Below are 17,882 nucleotides of genomic sequence, written 5' to 3'. Positions count from 1 at the left end.
GATCAAGGGATATGGAGAGAAGGCAGGAACAGGGTACTGAATTTGTATGATCAGCCATGATCTCATTGAATGGCGGAGCAGGGTCAAGGGGCTGAATGGGGCAGATGGTGGTTGAAGGGGCGGGTGGGTGGGGTGCTTGGGTTGATGTGTGCTCCTTGTGCTGCCTGTGCTTGGCTTCTGCTTGCTCCCAGTGAAGAGACGCGAGGTGTTCGGCACATTCCCGGATGCTTCTCCTCCACTTTGTGCGGTCTTGGGCCAGGGATTCACAGGTGTCGGTGGGGATGTTACACTTTTTCAAGGAGGTTTTGAGGGTGTTGTCAAAGTCTCGACTTCTGAGTAAGACTCTTTAAACACAAAGTATCGTCAAAGGAAGACTTTATTAGTTATTGTATACAAGGGAAGCGGACATGTAGACAATGGCTACGCTGACCACTTCTAAGATCATAGGCAATAGGTAACATATTTATAGTTAAAGCAAGCCTTCAGAATCACATGATCGAAGTCTGAGATCATAATTAGTAACAAGAAAAATGTAGTGTTAGTCAAACTGTAATCAAGGATAAAATGGACTGGAACAAAAAGGAATGCCTATAGATAGGGTTATCTAATCTATAAGTTCTGTTCTTCTTTGACTCCCTATCCTGGTTTATACATGACTCAAGGACTCTCTTCATCTAGCTATGAGAAAGAGATAGGGAGGCTTACAGTATGTACCTTTGAAGGTCTTTGTTCTAATTAACAGTTGAGGTCATTTTGTTAATTGGAGAGTTCTGCTTTTTCAGCAGAACTAGCAATTACTAATCTATGGAAGCCATTTTGTGTTTTCTATTCTGTACCTTGTGAAGCCATTTTGTAATATAAAAGTACACTTCCTCATTCCCCCCTTTTGTCCTTACTAGGACAATCCAATCCTAAGGATTTTACTTTATTCACTGTGCTCTGTTCAATTGCCGAGGCCTTTATTGTCTATTGATATATTTTGGGCATATGGCTGCTTTATACTCCTGCAGCTTATGTTAGCCTGCAGGTTTTATTCTATTTCCTGCAGCTTATGTTAGCCTGCAGGTTTCTCCTTTATTTCCTGGAGCTTATGTTAGCCTGCAGGTTGGGCGTGACTAAACACCTTCTAAGGAGATAGGGAACAAACAGCTTATAGAGGAGGACTAAAAATGTGGTGGTGACTCGCAGTTTATGCCTGACCTGTGGGGTCTTCATGAGCTCAAGTGCTCCTGGAGTCCTCTTTCTTTTCCCTAGCCTGTTGTTCCCAATCTAGCCCCTAAATGTTTATCCTATTCAATCATTCCATTTCTTCCCCTAGGGGACCATTCTTCTCCTCTTCATTTACTTCCCTCTGCATCATCATACTTCCTCCTGGTATAGCTGCCTCACCTAGCCTATTGCAACAGCATTTAATCACTGTGAAAAATACACACAATCACTGCTATCACTACTACTAATCCATGCAATAATGTTTGTCCTATTGATCCCAGCCATCCCCCCAATACCCAGTCAAACCATCCTTGGTTCTTTGGGTTTTCATACTGACTCACTGCGTCTCTAATATGTTTGACGATGTTGGTTATATGTACAAAAAAGTATTCATGTGTAATTCTCATTTCTTTTGGGATCTTTCCCCCTCTCCCTGGCATATTAGACTCAGTAGTCCGATTAGTATACAAAATATAAGTAACGTCTTCATTGTTTAGGTCCTTCAAGATTCAATTGTCTCTGTTCGGTGCCTTCTTGCAGTGGGATGCGTGGATCCAGGAAGATCATTCCTTGACTTTTACAGCTGTATTTGTTGTTAAGAGTACTTGATACAGTCCTTCAAAGCGTGGCTGCAGACCGTTCTTTCTCTTGAAGACTTTTACATAGACGTTATCTCTTGGTTCCAAGTTATGGCACTTTCCTTCTGCTGGTTCCATTTGAGCTTCCTTTACCTGTTGGTGGAAGCTAGAAATACATCTAGTTAATGCAATGCAATAGTTTAGCATACTTTCGTTCATTTTATGAATGTTCATTTGTTTAACCGTAAATGGTGCTGAGAATGGCAGTCTTTGGGGTCACCTCATGACGATCTCATGTGGCGACAGTCCAGTTGTCCTGTTAGTTGCTGCTCGCATTATCATCAATGCTAAGGGTAATAGTTCGACCCATTTAAGTCCAGTTTCATTGCAAAGTTTAGAAAGTTTATTCTTCAGCACTCCGTTATATCTTTCTACCAGTCCTGAAGATTCCGGATGATGACTGCAGTGAAAATGCTGATTAATCTGCAAAGCTTTACATAGTTCCTTTACAATTATTCCAGTGAAGTGCGATCCCCTATCGCTTGAAAGTTTATAGGTATTCCAAACCTTGGTATGATTTCTTTTAACAAACACTTTGCTACTGTTACAGCATCATTCTTTTTACATGGAAAGGCTTCGACCCATCTTGAAAACATATCTATAATTGCCAATACATATTTAAATAAATCCTAGACATGGAGGTAAATCAATAAAATCCATTTGTAAATTTACAAAAGGGCCTGATGGATTCGGGTGGGAGGCAGACTGCACTTTCTCTGTTTTACCTGGATTAATTTCCTGGCAAGTGGTGCACCTTTCACTGATTTGTTTTGCAATTGCCGAAATACCTGGTGCATACCATGTTTGATTAATATAGTCTGCCATCCCCCCTTTGCCCGCATGCGTGAACACATGAACGCATCGGGCAATCCATGGGAGTAAAGATTTAGGGGCTACCATGCGGCCGTCATGGTGTACCCATAGCCCTTCAGGCATTTTAAAACAAAAATCCTTTGCCCAACTTAACACTTCATCCGATTTAGCCTGTGACTGAAAGGCTAAAACATCATTAATAGAAGGTGGGTCATTGTCTGATTTCTGTTGATGCAGAACAAGGGCTGGAACTTGTGGCCCTGTCTCAGACAAAGCCGCTGACTTAGCAGCTCTATCTGCTCATTTGTTACCCAGTGCTATCTGATCCTGACTACCTGTATGAGCCTGACATTTAATAACTGAAATTTTAGTAGGACACATTAGAGCCTTTAAAAGATTATCGATTTGTTCGGCATTCTTAATAGTTGATCCTGAAGAGGTTAAAAATCCCCTTAATTTCCAGGTCTGTCCGTGATCATGAGCAACCCCAAAAGCATACCTGGAGTCGGTGTAAATGTTAACGGTTTGATCATTAGCCAATATGCAAGCTCTGGTAAGGGCGAAGAGTTCTGCTTGTTGCGCTGAAAAGGATTGAGGTAGTGAGAGCGCTTCCACAATCGAGTGATCATCTGATATGACATATCCAGCCCTAAGTGATCCCTTGTCATCCCTAAGGGCTGACCCATCTACGTAGTACGCTAAGTCACTATTGGAAATAGGAGTTTCTGATAAATCTGTTTGGGGCTTGGTCACCAATTGGGTGATCATTTCGCAGCAAAAATGGAGGACCATTGGCCCTAGATCTCTTGGGTGATGGCCGTTTGCGACAGCGAGAGTGCAGTGTGGATTAGAGTCCTTGACTTGAAATAGTTCCCATGCTTCTGGAGTTAACGTTACGGCAGCTGCTATTCCTTCGGGTCCAATAAAGATTGTCTGAATTTTAAACAGGAAGTTCTGGCCCAAAAAGGGTTTGTAACAGTCTTTTATAGTTGTGTCCTTTCCCGTGTCATCATAAAAGGCAGTGCAATGTGTAAAGTCTAAAGTCTGTGGGTTGTGCAGTAAATAAATACACAGACTTTTGAAGTACAAACAAACAGGTCTTTACTATTCAGAGGTCAGGGCGAATCTGCCCTAGTTATCCTGTAACATCACTTATATACTGGTGTGGTCACTGTCTGTATTACCGTATACAGAAGCCAATCAAATAGTGCCACACCTAAAGTAGCTCTCTTAAAGGTGAACGGTTACACTCAATCGTTCCCTTAAAGGTAGACGGGTACATACACTACAATCCTCCCTTTTTAGCTTATTACTTACAGGGTCCCCGTTAAACATACATATCTTCAACTTCACATAACAATTTACAGATATACTCTCGGTGGAGAACAAACAATTTACAGAGATAATTCCGGTGGAGTCAACGTCATATAAAACAGTTTACAGATATACTTTCGGTGGGAACAGTTCACAGGTTCAGTCTCTGCGGAAACAGTTCATAGATTCAGTCTCTGATCTTGACTCATTCCGAACAGCATCTCTTTGGTGTAGCCGGTTCACATGGCTAGCGTGACTCCTCCATAGCCTTTTTCTTAATGTAACAGCTTGACCTTCCGTCCTGTTGAACCAGCAGTGCGGACTTTTACAACCAACTGGCTGTCTTGATAATTTTCGGGTTTTCAACTAATTTAGCTCCTTTCATGGTGTCCCGCCTGAGATGATAGTATTTTAGACAGTTATTATCTCCTGCTTCTTTTTCTTTTCTGCCTTTTTGAAACTCTCGGAGCTCCTTTCTCTGTGGCCATCTGTAGCGCCACCAACTCTCTATGTTCATTAGACCTTAAGTGCTTCATGCGGATTTCTGTACTTTGGGAGTTTTCATCACAAACTGGGCAGACCAGATCCTCGTAATATTCAGTGTCACTCAATAGGCCATGATAGTATTCGGGGTCATCCTGAGTTAGGCCAGTGAGGGGCCCTTCTACTTCCTTCTTATCCAACTGGACGTTAGCCGACGGTGGTTCCTTCTCTGACCATCTTTCTTGAAAAGACTTCTTCAAGCATTCATATTCATCCCGCTCTTCCTGGGATGTCTGCCATTCCTTCACGCCTGGCCTCATTTGTGAGTTCAATACCTTCCCTTCCATCGGGGATTCCGTTATCAGGCTATTTAATCCTTCTACTGAAGTAGCTGTTTCCGCATTCTTCTGTCCCCCTTGACGTAATTCAGCATACTTTTGACATCCATGTGCAAGCTGTGTTGCCCCCTCAGCTCTCTCCGTGACTTTTGGAAGCTCCGAATTCTTTCCCTTTGAAACCTGAAACTCGTGTTCCCATTTTGGAGTCTTGTCCCTCAGCGTGTATAAGAGTTGGCTGGCCGTTAACTCTTCTACGGGGACACTGTGGATTAGCGCCTTCTCCATTTCATCCACCTTTCCCTCCAATGTTTTCACCTTCCTTTCCTCCGGTCCTTTGGTTTTAAGCGCTCGAAGAAATTGCGCCTTGGTGTTCTCTAACTCCTGATCAGGGGACATTCCTACAGTCTCTGTGTTCCTTCCATTGGCCTTTCCTTCCACTGCCCGGATTCCTAGTTGAATATGTTCTTCAAGTTGTTGGACCTCTGCCATTGCCGCCTCATATTTGTCTTGGGTTTCCTTCAATAATTTAACGAGTTCTTGGACATCTTGAATTTCACATTCTGCTATGTCTTCCACCTCTAATTTTCCATCTACGGATGGAATCTCTACCGATAAGTCTGTCTTGGCCTGGAGCTCGTCAAACATTTCCTGCAGCCTTTGTAATTCTCACTCATGTTCAAACTTTAGTTGTTCATATGCTTTCACTAAAACTAGCTTTTCGGAGGTTGCTGAGTTAACCCCTTCCAGGATTGTAGTCTGGGCCCGTTCATACTGTTCCTTCAACTTGTTACACTCTGCTTGCAACGAGTCGTAGAGATGAACTGGGATAAAATCCTGGCTTCCTGAAGATTCCTCTTCCTTTAGGTCGTTCTGTAAATAGTCTAGTTCCTGAACAGTTTCAGGGAGATGTGATCGGTACTTGGCCACGATGGCTCTATGGTCGCTCTTTTCTCGAGCTAGCTGTCTCTGTTGTCTTTCCAGGTTCTCCCATTCAGTGTCCCAGAACTTTTCCATATTTTTCATCTCTTGTACGAGACAGTCACTCCACTGTTCTAATTGTTGTCGCACTTTGACATAAGTTTGAGTCCGAGCTCGGTGTTCTTCCATCGTGGATGAATCCTTAGCTTGAACAGGCTCAGAATTCTCTGTCAACCTGGAGTTCTGCTCTGTAACTTTATTCTTCTTGGTGACATAAGTCTTTCTGCATGTCTTTGTTTCCTTCCCCATCGTCGGCAAGTCCCCTTTAGCCTTGTCATGCATATTTGAATTGGTCTTATCGTCATCCATCTCAGAATCTGAGCTGATAGCTTGCACCGAATCCTCCTTCATTATGGCTTTTAGGTAGTGCCATTCCATGTCTATTTTCTTAATCCACTCCCGTCCTAGAAGTGGTGGTCCTCCCTCAGGTAATACGTACAAATTCATTCTTGGGTGTTCTTTCCCTCTATCTCTCACCTTGACTCTTATTTTCCCCATGGGGTATACATTATGCCCCGTGTATGTCTGTAATACGAACTTGGTATTTCTCAAAGGTATGTGAGAGAATAGCCGGTGGTAGTCCCTTCGGTTGATGACTGATAGAGCTGATCCAGTGTCCAGCTCCATTCGTACTTGGACTCCAGCTATTTTTAGTATGACCCAAATCGTTTGTAGATCAGTTTCTTTCCCCACATTGTGGATCTTCAGACTACCCAGCTCCTGGTTGTTTGGGTCTCAGTCTGAATTCTGTTCGTCTGAACTCTTTTCAGCCACCTTGTGTACCTTGTTGTACTTTTCTTGTGGTGGCTTCCTGTGGTAAACCACGTTCACTATCGTATCACTGTTAGTAGTTAGCACTGTATCACTGACCACTATTGTATCATGGTACGAGGTCGCCTCTTGCCACACTGCTATACCTGGGATGACCACTGCCGACTCCGCCTTGGCTCCACCCACCAGGCCAGGTATAAAGGTGAGCGACTGGCTGGTATTCCTCCTGCTTGGATCGGATCACCCACGAGAGTGGGCTCTGTTATTTAGTCAATAAAAACCTTTAGTCACCTTCGTAACTCTTCGCCTTTTATTGGAGGAATTGATAGGTATATCAATTTTATTGACTAAATTTAATGATGTCCGACAACGAGTCACAACCGGCGGAGGAGCCACCAGCGCAGCTCCCAGGAGCACAGCCACGCCAGCCAGCTTGGCTGCGAGCCCTCAGACTGCCGTACCTGGACCTGAACCCACGAGCAGCAAACTCAGCCGCAGACTTTAAACACTGGCTGGTCTGCTTCGAATCATACCTGAGAGAATCCAGCGTCCCTCAGGCATCCAAACTAAGTGTCCTGCAGGCACAACTGAGCCCGAGAGTATACACTCTCATCGAGGACATGACTACCTACGAGACCGCCATCAACCTGCTGAAACAGAAGTACCGGACCCCGGTAAACTACATGTACGCTAGGCACCTCCTAAGATCACGGCCGCAACAGCCAGGAGAATCAGTAGCCGAATTCTCACAGGCGCTATATGCACTCGCCAGGAACTGTGACTTTAAATCGGTGTCGGCAGCCGAAAATACTGAAGATAATATCCGCGACGCATTCCTGAAAGGCCTACGGTCCGAGTACTCACGGCAAAGACTGCTGGAAGCTAAAGACCTCAGCATGGAAAAAGCTGAAGCCCTCGCTATCTCCCTGGAAGTGGCCCACCAAGATCAGGAAGCATTCACCAGGTACTGCTCGCGACCCTGGGACTCGGGCCCGACCCCTACCACAGCACCCTTCCCAGCGCCGCCCCCGGGACCTACCTCTGCGTCGGCGTCCCGGACCCGACCGGCCCCGCCACCCCTGGCACCGGCCCCGACATCGGGCATCCGTGATCGGGCCGCCGGCTGTTTTTTTTTGTGGCCAGGAGAAGCACCCGAGGTCGCGCTGCCCAGCCAAGAACTCCATATGTAAAACCTGCCTGAAGAAAGGCCACTTCTCCAAGGCCTGCAGGAGCGGATCCTCAGAGGCCAGCAGTGCCGCATGCGAACTATGGGGGCGGCCATCTTCGTTTAGGGCAACTGAGGCCAGCATCCCCACACATGAGTCATGGGGGCAGCCATCTTTGTTTAGGGCAACTGAGGCCAGCATCCCCACACATGAGTCATGGGGCGGCCATCTTTGATTAAGGCAACCGACCCCAATAGTGCCTCATGGGGCCCTACCTCGTGGGAGACGCCATTTTACTCACCACGCCCGACCGCCTCGCCCGCAGATGACAACGACTCGCTCAGCTACACACTAGCTTCCGTCACCCTGGACCAAGCCCGCCCGCACCATCTGTCCAAGTCAATGATGGACATCAAAGTGAACGGCCACGCCACGACCTGCCTGTTCGACAGCGGAAGCACGGAGAGCTTCATCCACCCAGACACGGTGAGCCACTACTCCCTCTCTGTCCTACCAATGCACAGCCGAATCTCGATGGCATCGAGGTCCCACGCCACGGACATCAGCGGCTACTGTGTCGTGACCCTGTCGGTTAAGGGCACGGAGTATAAAAACTTTAAACTCCTCATCCTCCCCCATCTCTGCGCTGCCGTCCTACTAGGGCTGGACTTCCAATCCCACCTCCAAAGCGTAACCCTAGCATACGGTGGACCCCTCCCCCCACTCACAGTCAACAACCAGCAAACGTTAAACCGCCCACCGCGTAACACCTGCAGCCTCTCCACCCTCAAGGTCCCGCCACCCTCTCTGTTTGCTAACCTTACCCCTGACTGCAAACCCGTCGCTACCAAAAGCAGGCGGTATAGCGCCGGGGACAGAGCCTTCATTAGCTCTGAGGTGCGGCGCCTCCTGAAAGAGGGCATTATCGAGGGGAGCAGCAGCCCCTGGCGTGCCCAGGTCGTAGTTGTAAAGACCGGCGATAAAAACCGCCTGGTCATCGACTACAGCCAGACCATAAACAGATATACCCAGCTGGACGCATACCCCCTCCCCCGCATATCTGACATGGTCAATCAGATTGCACAGTATAAAGTATTCTCGACCATCGACCTGAAGTCGGCCTACCACCAACTCCCTATCCACCCTGAGGACCGCCAGTATACCGCCTTCGAGGCGAATGGGCGCCTATACCACTTCCTTAGGGTCCCCTTCGGTGTCACTAATGGGGTCTCGGTCTTCCAAAGGGAGATGGACCAGATGGTTGACCAGAACGAACTGCAGGCTACATTCCCCTACCTAGATAACGTCACTATCTGCGGCCGCGACCGGCAGGAACATGACGCGAATCTGGAGAAATTCCTCCGTACGGCCCAACGGCTGAACCTCACCTACAATAAGGAGAAATGCGTGTTTAACACCACGCGCCTTGCCATCCTCGGCTGCGTAGTGGAGAACGGAATCATCGGCCCCGACCCAGAAAGAATGCGCCCCCTCATGGAGCTACCCCTCCCCCACTGCCCTAAAGCACTTAGGAGAACCCTGGGGCTTTTCGCCTACTATGCCCAATGGGTACCCAATTACGCGGACAAAGCCAGACCCCTCCTGAAAGCCACTTCCTTCCCCCTCACGGAGGAGGCGTGCGCGGCCTTCTCCCTCATTAAGGGAGACATAGCCAAGGCCACGATGCACGCAGTGGACGAGTCCATCCCCTTTCAGGTGGAGAGCGACGCATCCGACTTCGCCTTAGCCGCCACCCTAAACCAGGAGGGGAGGCCAGTGGCCTTCTTCTCAAGGACCCTACAGGGCCCCGAGATCCGACATTCGTCGGTCGAGAAAGAGGCCCAGGCGATCGTGCAGGCAGTACGGCGCTGGAGGCACTACCTGGCAGGCAAACGATTTACCCTCCTCACCGACCAGCGTTCGGTGGCTTTCATGTTTAATAACAAGCTGGAGGGCAAAATCAAGAATGACAAGATTTTGAGATGGAGAATCGAGCTCTCCACCTACGATTATGAGATCTTGTACCGGCCAGGCAAGCTGAACGAATCCCCTGATGCCCTTTCACGAATGACATGCGCCAGCGCGCATATCGATAGGCTTCAGACCCTCCACAACCAGCTCTGCCACCCCGGAGTCACCAGACTCTACCATTTCATTAAGGCCCGCAACCTGACCTACTCCATCGAGGAGGTCAGGACCATGACCAGGAACTGCCAGACCTGTGCGGAGTGCAAACCGCACTTCTATAGGCCGGACCGAGCAAGCCTGATCAAGGCCACCCGCCCCTTCGAGCGCCTGAGCATCGACTTTAAGGGGCCCCTCCCGTCCTCTGACCGTAATGTGTACTTCCTCAACATCGTTGATGAGTACTCCCGTTTCCCCTTTGCCTTCCCCTGCCCCGACATGACCAGTAGCACGGTCATTAAGTGCCTGAATGCCCTCTTCGCCTTGTTCGGGTTCCCGAACTATATACACAGCGACCGGGGCTCCTCCTTCATGAGCGAGGAACTCCGGCAATTCCTCCTAGAGAGAGGTATTGCAGCAAGCAGGACCACCAGCTACAACCCCAGAGGTAACGGTCAGGTGGAAAGAGAGAACGCGACGGTATGGAAGGCCGTCCTCTTAGCCTTAAAGTCTAAGGGCCTCCCAACCTCCCGCTGGCAAGAAGTCCTCCCGACAGCGCTGCACTCCATCCGGTCATTACTTTGCACGGCCACTAACACCACCCCCCATGAACGAATGTTCGTTTTCCCCAGGAAGTCGACTACGGGAACCACTCTACCAACCTGGCTGACCGCCCCGGGGCCGGTCTGGCTGCGGAAACACGTGAGGACCCATAAAACGGACCCCCTGGTCGAGAGGGTGAACCTCCTGCACGCCAACCCCCAGTATGCCTACGTGGCGTACCCAGACGGGCGGGAGGACACTGTCTCCCTACGAGACCTCGCACCCTCAGCCGATCCGGAAACACCGCCACCACCCCCCCCCAACCTCAGTCCAGGTAGACGGCATGCCGGAACCCCACGAGCCCTCGCCGACCACGCAAACACCAGCATCAACACCGGATAAGGCACCAGCACCGGATAAGGCAACACCACCGCTGCGGCGATCGGAGAGGCTTACGAAGCCTCCGGACAGACTGACCTACCAGAATTGGTAGTACACTTCACCCCGCCGGACTTAATTCTAAACAAGGGGTGAATGTGGTAAACCACGTTCACTATCGTATCACTGTTAGTAGTTAGCACTGTTCACCACTGTTCATTATAACTGTATCACTGACCACTATTGTATCACGGTACGAGGTCGCCTCTTGCCACACTGCTATACCTGGGATGACCACTGCCGACTCTGCCTTGGCTCCACCCACCAGGCCAGGTATAAAGGTGAGCGACTGGCTGGTATTCCTCCTGCTTGGATCGGATCACCCACGAGAGTGGGCTCTGTTATTTAGTCAATAAAAACCTTTAGTCACCTTCGTAACTCTTCGCCTTTTATTGGAGGAATTGATAGGTATATCACTTCCGTTGATTGTTGGTCTTTTTCCCGGACCTGCATACCTTCGCGATGTGACCCAGTTTGCCACATTTCCGACACTCTTGGTTCTTAAACCAGCAGTGATTCTGGTCATGCGTGATCTTCCCACAACGGTAGCATTTTGTTGTGCTCGAAGTAATTTGGTCCACCCCGAGTGCCGCCGCCTTTAGCTGCATTTCGGCCGTTCCTTTCGCTGCGGCTTCGTGTGATGCAGCTATGAGGACAGCCCTGTCCAATGTGAGGTCGTTTTCTTCCAGTAGTCGCTTCTGCATTCCTTCTTTGGACAATCTGCATACGAACTTGTCCCACAGTGCCGCTGTCAGATTCCCTCCGAACTGACAGTATTTCGCTATCCTACGCAGTTCGACCAAGTACTGCGCATTGCTTTCGTCTTTCCTCTGCGTTCTTGCGTAGAATTTGAATCGTTCAGCCAGCATCAACGGTGTGGGGTTCAAGTGGTCCTTCAGCACAGCCACAATTTCTTCGAAGGTCTGATCCGCTGGTTTAGCTGGTGCTATTAGATGCTTCAAGAGCCCATATGTTTTTGCCCCCATCGAGTTTAGCAATGTTATCGCCTTGTCGTCTTCCTCTATTTTGTTGGCTTCACAATAGATCTCTATGCGTTCCACGTACGTGGCCCAGTCTTCTATTTCAGAATTAAAATCATTAATATTCCCTCGCTTAGGCATCTTTCTTTCTTTGAAGCAGCACAGTATTTCTTTAAGTATTATTTATTATCTTTTTTTTTCTAAAATGGCGGTTTTCCTGCGAAAATGGCAGTTTCCCGCTCTTCCCTTCTCTCTCTCTCTCTCTCTCTCTCTGCCCACTTCAATGGCAGTTAAGATGGCGGTTCTTTTCCCGCAAAAATGGCGGTTTCCCGCTCTTCCTTTCTCTCCCCGCCCACTTCAATGGTGGTTTCCCGCCTCTGTCGTCTTCTCCGCCTAATGGCGGCTTTCCGCGTTTCTCCCTGGTGTAAGGGGTACGCTTTCCCCACAGCGGACAGATTCAGCCGCTGGGCTGGCTCTCGCACAGCTCCCCTTACTCGGCTCTGTCTTTTCCTCCCGCCCGCACGGCTCTACCGGTGCTGGGTACACCCCGTTAACGGAGGACAGTTCAGCCGCTGGACTGGCTCTCGCGCAGTCTCTCTCTCCCCGTGCTCGGCTCTGTCTCTTCCTCTCCCGCACATTCGGTTCTACCGGCTCTGGGTACTCCGTAGGTGGAGAACAGTTCAGCCGCTGGACTGGCTCTCGCGCAGTCTCTCTCCCCGTTCTCGGCTCCTGTTCGCTCTCCCACTCCCGCACGTTCGGTTTTGCCGGCTCTGAGTACCCCGTTGGTGGAGAACAGCTCAGCCGCTGGACTGGCTCCTCGCAGTCTCTCACTCCGCACCCGGCTCTCACCCGCACGGTTCCCGTTCGCCTCCCCAGCCCTCTCGCAGACTGGTGTTTCCCTCCCCAGCTGCGGCTGGGTTTCTCCTCCCGCGCCTACTCGCAGGCTCAGCGCTTTGTGGCTGCGGTCGCTGCCCGGATTTTTCCCGCCGATCGCGGTCCGGCTGTCACCCGACGCCGTTGGACCCGACTTTTGGCCGGTACAGCTCCCCCTCGACCGAGGTCGAGTGCTCTGCCCTTCTCCTCCGGATACTTCTACCCCTTCCCCTACTCACAGTCTCTTCGGCCGCCTTGTTTCTTGCTGGTCAGCTCACTCCACACCGTGGTAGCAGGGTAATCAGTGCCTGTTGCTAATGAAGCTTTTGTTGCTAGTCTTCCAGCTTCTGTAAAGTACCACACTTTCTGTTGTTGTAGCCTCGTGTTTTCTTTTGGTAGCACGACGAGGGCGGTTGCCTCTCTTCGACGCTCTTTGTTACTTTGCTACTCTTGCCGTAGGGTACGATCGGCCTCGTCGCCACTGTAAAGTCTGTGGGTTGTGCAGTAAATAAATACACAGACTTTTGAAGTACAAACAAACAGGTCTTTACTATTCAGAGGTCAGGGCGAATCTGCCCTAGATATCCTGTAACATCACTTATATACTGGTGTGGTCACTGTCGGTATTACCGTATACAGAAGCCAATCAAATAGTGCCACACCTAAAGTAGTTCTCTTAAAGGTGAACGGTTGCACTCAATCGTTCCCTTAAAGGTAGACGGGTACATCCACTACACAATGCAGATTCACATGCCAGCTGTCTAATTTCAAATCCTTCTGGTGCTCTGAGACTGTTCTTGAGGCACATTGCAGTGCTCCTACAATCATCATTAATGTGTGGCTTAATTCTTGGTTTTTGTTTGTCCACTGGTAGACGATGGGAGGGGAGCATTCTTGTAAAGGGCACATAGTACATCTATCGGTAGAGATGTGCACCTGCAGTCCTTTTTCTGAACAAATTATTGTTGCCTGCATTTTGCACAGCAAATCTCTCCTTAAAAGGTTCATGGGGGCTTCGTCTGATAACAAAAAAACATGCTGGTCAGAAAAATTGTCAGCTCGTATTTGTAATGGTTGTGACCATGTCATAGTCTGTGAGACGCTGGAAAGTCCTACACATGTGACATTCTTTCCAGTACACGGAGTTCCTCTAGCGTATTGCTTTGTTGTGAGGTTGTGGCTCCTGTGTCAACGAGAAAAGGGACTCTATTGCCCTGCATTTCTATGGATAAATATGGCTCATCGCTAGAATTTAGTGATACTGAAGGTAATTGAAGAATGTGGGTAACGTTCGGGGCTGTTTCTCCGCGTCATGCTGAATAATTTTGCCCTGGGGATCCGAATTGTCCTTCCGTATTTTGACCTCCCCAAGGATTCCCTGTTGTAAAACCTGTCTGCGGACGAGTGTGAACCTGGGCTTGGGTATTTACATTGTTTGGGGCACCTCCCCATCCTTGATTCTGCTGCTTGGGGAACGGGCAGTCGGACTTCCAGTGTCCGATCTGACCACAGTTAAAACACGGAGAGTTTGCGCCTCTTCCGTCCCACTGGCCTCTGCCAGTCCCTCCTCTACTATTTCCTCTAAATCCGCCTCTATTATACCCTCTGCCTCGTCCTCTGTAGTGGCCCTGATAATAAATGGTAGTCTGGGCAGTCGGAGCTGCGGGAGCTGTCTGCTCCATTAAGAGGGAAACCTTACTCTTTTGGTCTCTATTTCTCTCCTGAATTCCTTTCAGAATTTGTGTTAGTTCAGGAGTTGTTTTATGTCTCCAATCTAGGCAGACTAAAGTCAATGGTTCTTTAAGTTCTGCTCTGAGACCATTTACAAGGGCATTAACTAAAGGGATCTGGTAGTTTTCCTTGGTCATTCCAGAATGTTGCCCCATAATTGCTTCTATTCTTTCTATATAATCCTCAACGTCTTCGTCATTTTTCTGAGTGGTTTCAATTATTTTTGTCCAATTAGTTCTTTTTGGGAATTTAGCATGCATAGTTGTATATAAGTTGGTCCGGTAGTGTTTCAGATTACAGTGCTGATTTATTCTATGGTCGTTAATACGGTTGAAACTACCTGGACCATCTGTTAAAAGGTGGTATTTGGAATCTTTCAACCAAGCTCTGAGTAGCTGGTCGATGTCCACAATAGTGGGCTGATGGCAAATAACGATGCTTTTGAGCTCATTAATTGCTTTTTCTAAGTCCTCTGAGGGGTCCGGTAACTCATGGACTATTGTCCGTAGCTCGGAATGGGTGTTTGTCTTTCTTGGTCTATTTAGACCATTTAGATAAATCATTTGTGGACATTCGACCATAGTTGTTAAAGATGTAAAAAAGCGGGAGTCCCTTTTTCTGGGATCTTACTCTGTGAAGCTCCCATCTTAGTAAAGTTTTAGTTCTTAATTTATACTAGGCACTCTTCTTCTAGATTGCAAGTTTCGCCCTTTACCCCCTTACGACTATTACTGACTGTCCAAAGGACCATAAGTGATGAACAATAACAAGTGATAACAACAATCAAAGTAATGACAAGTAATGCAACAGCCCAAACAGGCAAACAGACATTAAAATGTTCAGACATTGATCTTATACTCTAAACTAAACAAATAGTCAATTCTCAGTTTGCGTTGTACGCCACTACAAGCTGAGTCCTTAACATTTAACTTATCCTTTATGTGAAAGTCTTCTGTCTTAATGTTGTCAACAATCAACAAACAAAATGGAAAACAATGGTTGTGATAATTCTTAACCTCTATGTTCATATTAAATCCTTATGCTTTAATGCGAGGGGCTTGAACCCTTGTAGAAGGTATCTCAACGGAGAATAATCCTGAGCCTGGTAATACAGGTCTTTAAAACACAGTGACAATCCTCAAACGATACTTTCTGCCACGGGACTTTAACCCCGGCTCAAGGGACCCACCCTTGATACTGCAGTTTTAACCTTTAGCGCTCTCTTTCACAACCTGGTACCTTTATTAGTCCTCGACGCAACCCTGCCAACTTTTCCCTTGTCTCCTTTGCCCGATAGTTTTGAGACCTGAGCCGTCAGTATCCTCCTCCTTTTAACATTAAAATAAAAGAAGCAAAAGTTACAGGATTCAACTCAAATCTAAAACACGAGTCTTAACTTGATCGCAGTACTCTCGTCGGAAGAAACAGACTACACCAATTCAGTATCTAATGAGAAATCCTTATTATGTGATAAAACATCACTGTGGCCATTCAGGATCTGTCACTAGAAATTCACGATGTCTTTGTCTGTGACTTACCGAAAGGCAGCAAGCGATCTCGGTGGAACCTCCAAGTAAGACTGTCGAAGTCTCGACTTCCAAGTAAGACTCTTTAAACACAAAGTATCGTCAAAGGAAGACTTTATTAGTTCTTGTATACAAGGGAAGCGGACATGTAGACAATGGCTACACTGACCACTTCTAAGATCATAGGCAAAAGGTAACATATTTATAGTTAAAGCAAGCCTTCAGAATCACATGATCGAAGTCTGAGATCATAATTAGTAACAAGAAAAATATAGTGTTAGTCAAACTGTAATCAAGGATAAAAAGGACTGGAACAAAAAGGAATGCCTATAGATAGGGTTACCTAATCTATAAGTTCTGTTCTTCTCTGACTCCCTATCCTGGTTTATACATGACTCAAGGACTCTCTTCATCTAGCTATGAGAAAGAGATAGGGAGGCTTACAGTATGTACCTTTGAAGGTCTTTGTCCTAATTAACAGTTGAGGTCATTTTGTTAATTGGAGAGTTCTGCTTTTTCAGCAGAACTAGCAATTACTAATCTATGGAAGCCATTTTGTGTTTTCTATTCTGTACCTTGTGAAGCCATTTTGTAATATAAAAGTGCACTTCCTCAGTGTCCTTGAAGCGTTTCCACTGCCCACCTGGGGCTCTCTTGCTGTGCCGGAGCTCCGAGTAGAGTGCTTGTTTTGGGAGTCTCGTTTCGGGCATGCAGACAATGTGACCCGTCCATCGGAGCTGATCGAGCGTGGTCAAAGCTTCGCTGCTGGGGATGTTGGCCTGAGCAAGATCACTGACTTTGGTGCGCCTATCCTGCCAATGGATTTGCAGGATCTTGCGGAGGCAGCATTGGTGGTACTTCTCCAGTGCTTTGAGGTGCATGCTGTACATGGTCCATGTCTATGAGTCATACAGCAGGGTGGGTATCACTGCTGCTCTGTAGACCATGAGCTTAGTGCCGGGTTTGAGTTCCTGGTCTTCAAACACTCTCTTCCTCAGGCGACCGAAGGCTGCACTGGCACACTGAAGGTGGTGTTGGACTTTGTCGTCGATGACAGACACCCCACTCACATACAGACACACTCAGACAGACTCTGCAATTTGCAGACACACAGACACTCACTCACATACAGACACACTCACACAGACTCTACAATTTGCAGACACACAGACACTCACTCACATACAGACACACTCACACAGACTCTGCAATTTGCAGACACTCACACATCCATTTTGAAAGGGGTGCAGCCTGGGAGCGGTTGAGTCACGTGACCCTGTGGCTGGGTCTCTGACCTCACAATTGGAGATGATGTGATCAGCTCGAGCTGGAAACCCTTAAATTATATTAAAATCAAATCAACGGCCGGAAATGGTCACACAATGGGAGCAGTGACGTCATCACTTGTAATGGTCACACAATGGGAGCAGTGACATCATCAATTGGAATGGTCACACAATGGGAGCAGTGACATCATCAATTGGAATGTTCACACAGACACACTCAGTCCGGGTCTTGTTTCCTGCAGCACACACAGGAGTCTCTCTCCAGATGAACTGAACTGATTCCTCCACAGCCTGAAACAGATTAAAGATTAAACAGGAAATAAACAGATTGAACATCAGTGTGAACAACTGCGAGACAGGGGTTAATATTTCAATAATAATTACAGACAAATATTACCCAGAAAAGTGACTGAATCCCATTGATATTTTATTTATTATATTAAACATTAACACAAACACTCACCCGATCCACTCCAGACTCCTGCAGGCCAGTATGAGGTGGTGGAGAGTGGGGACAGATCGGTCTGTGAAGGAGTTTGATCCCAGGGTCAGAATCCTCAGTGACTGGTTTGTACTGAGAGCGGAGGCGAGATCCTCGGCACAAGAATCTGTGAGACTGACACTACCCAGCCTGGGGATCAGAGAGAGAAATAACAGGAATCAGAGTAAAT

The 17,882-nt window shown here is 47.8% G+C and overlaps 1 long non-coding RNA gene across 1 annotated transcript; it reads right to left on the bottom strand.

Annotated features, from left to right (window-relative positions):
* Positions 1-364: 364 nt before the first annotated feature.
* LOC147093409 (uncharacterized) lies at positions 365-17,836 on the bottom strand. The gene is made up of 3 exons (XR_015074704.1): positions 17,675-17,836; positions 16,501-17,502; positions 365-1,953 (listed from the first exon to the last, which is right to left on the bottom strand). It is a non-coding gene; the product is annotated as an uncharacterized LOC147093409 (long non-coding RNA).
* Between the last annotated feature and the right edge of the window lie 46 nt (positions 17,837-17,882).

The sequence above is a fragment of the Somniosus microcephalus genome, unplaced genomic scaffold (genome assembly GCF_052327205.1).
Source record: "Somniosus microcephalus isolate GS21.2 unplaced genomic scaffold, FLI_Smic_1.0 unresolved_chr1, whole genome shotgun sequence".
Taxonomy (NCBI): domain Eukaryota; kingdom Metazoa; phylum Chordata; class Chondrichthyes; order Squaliformes; family Somniosidae; genus Somniosus; species Somniosus microcephalus.
Note: the sequence above shows the minus strand (reverse complement) of the source record. Positions and strands in the feature narration are given on the sequence as shown.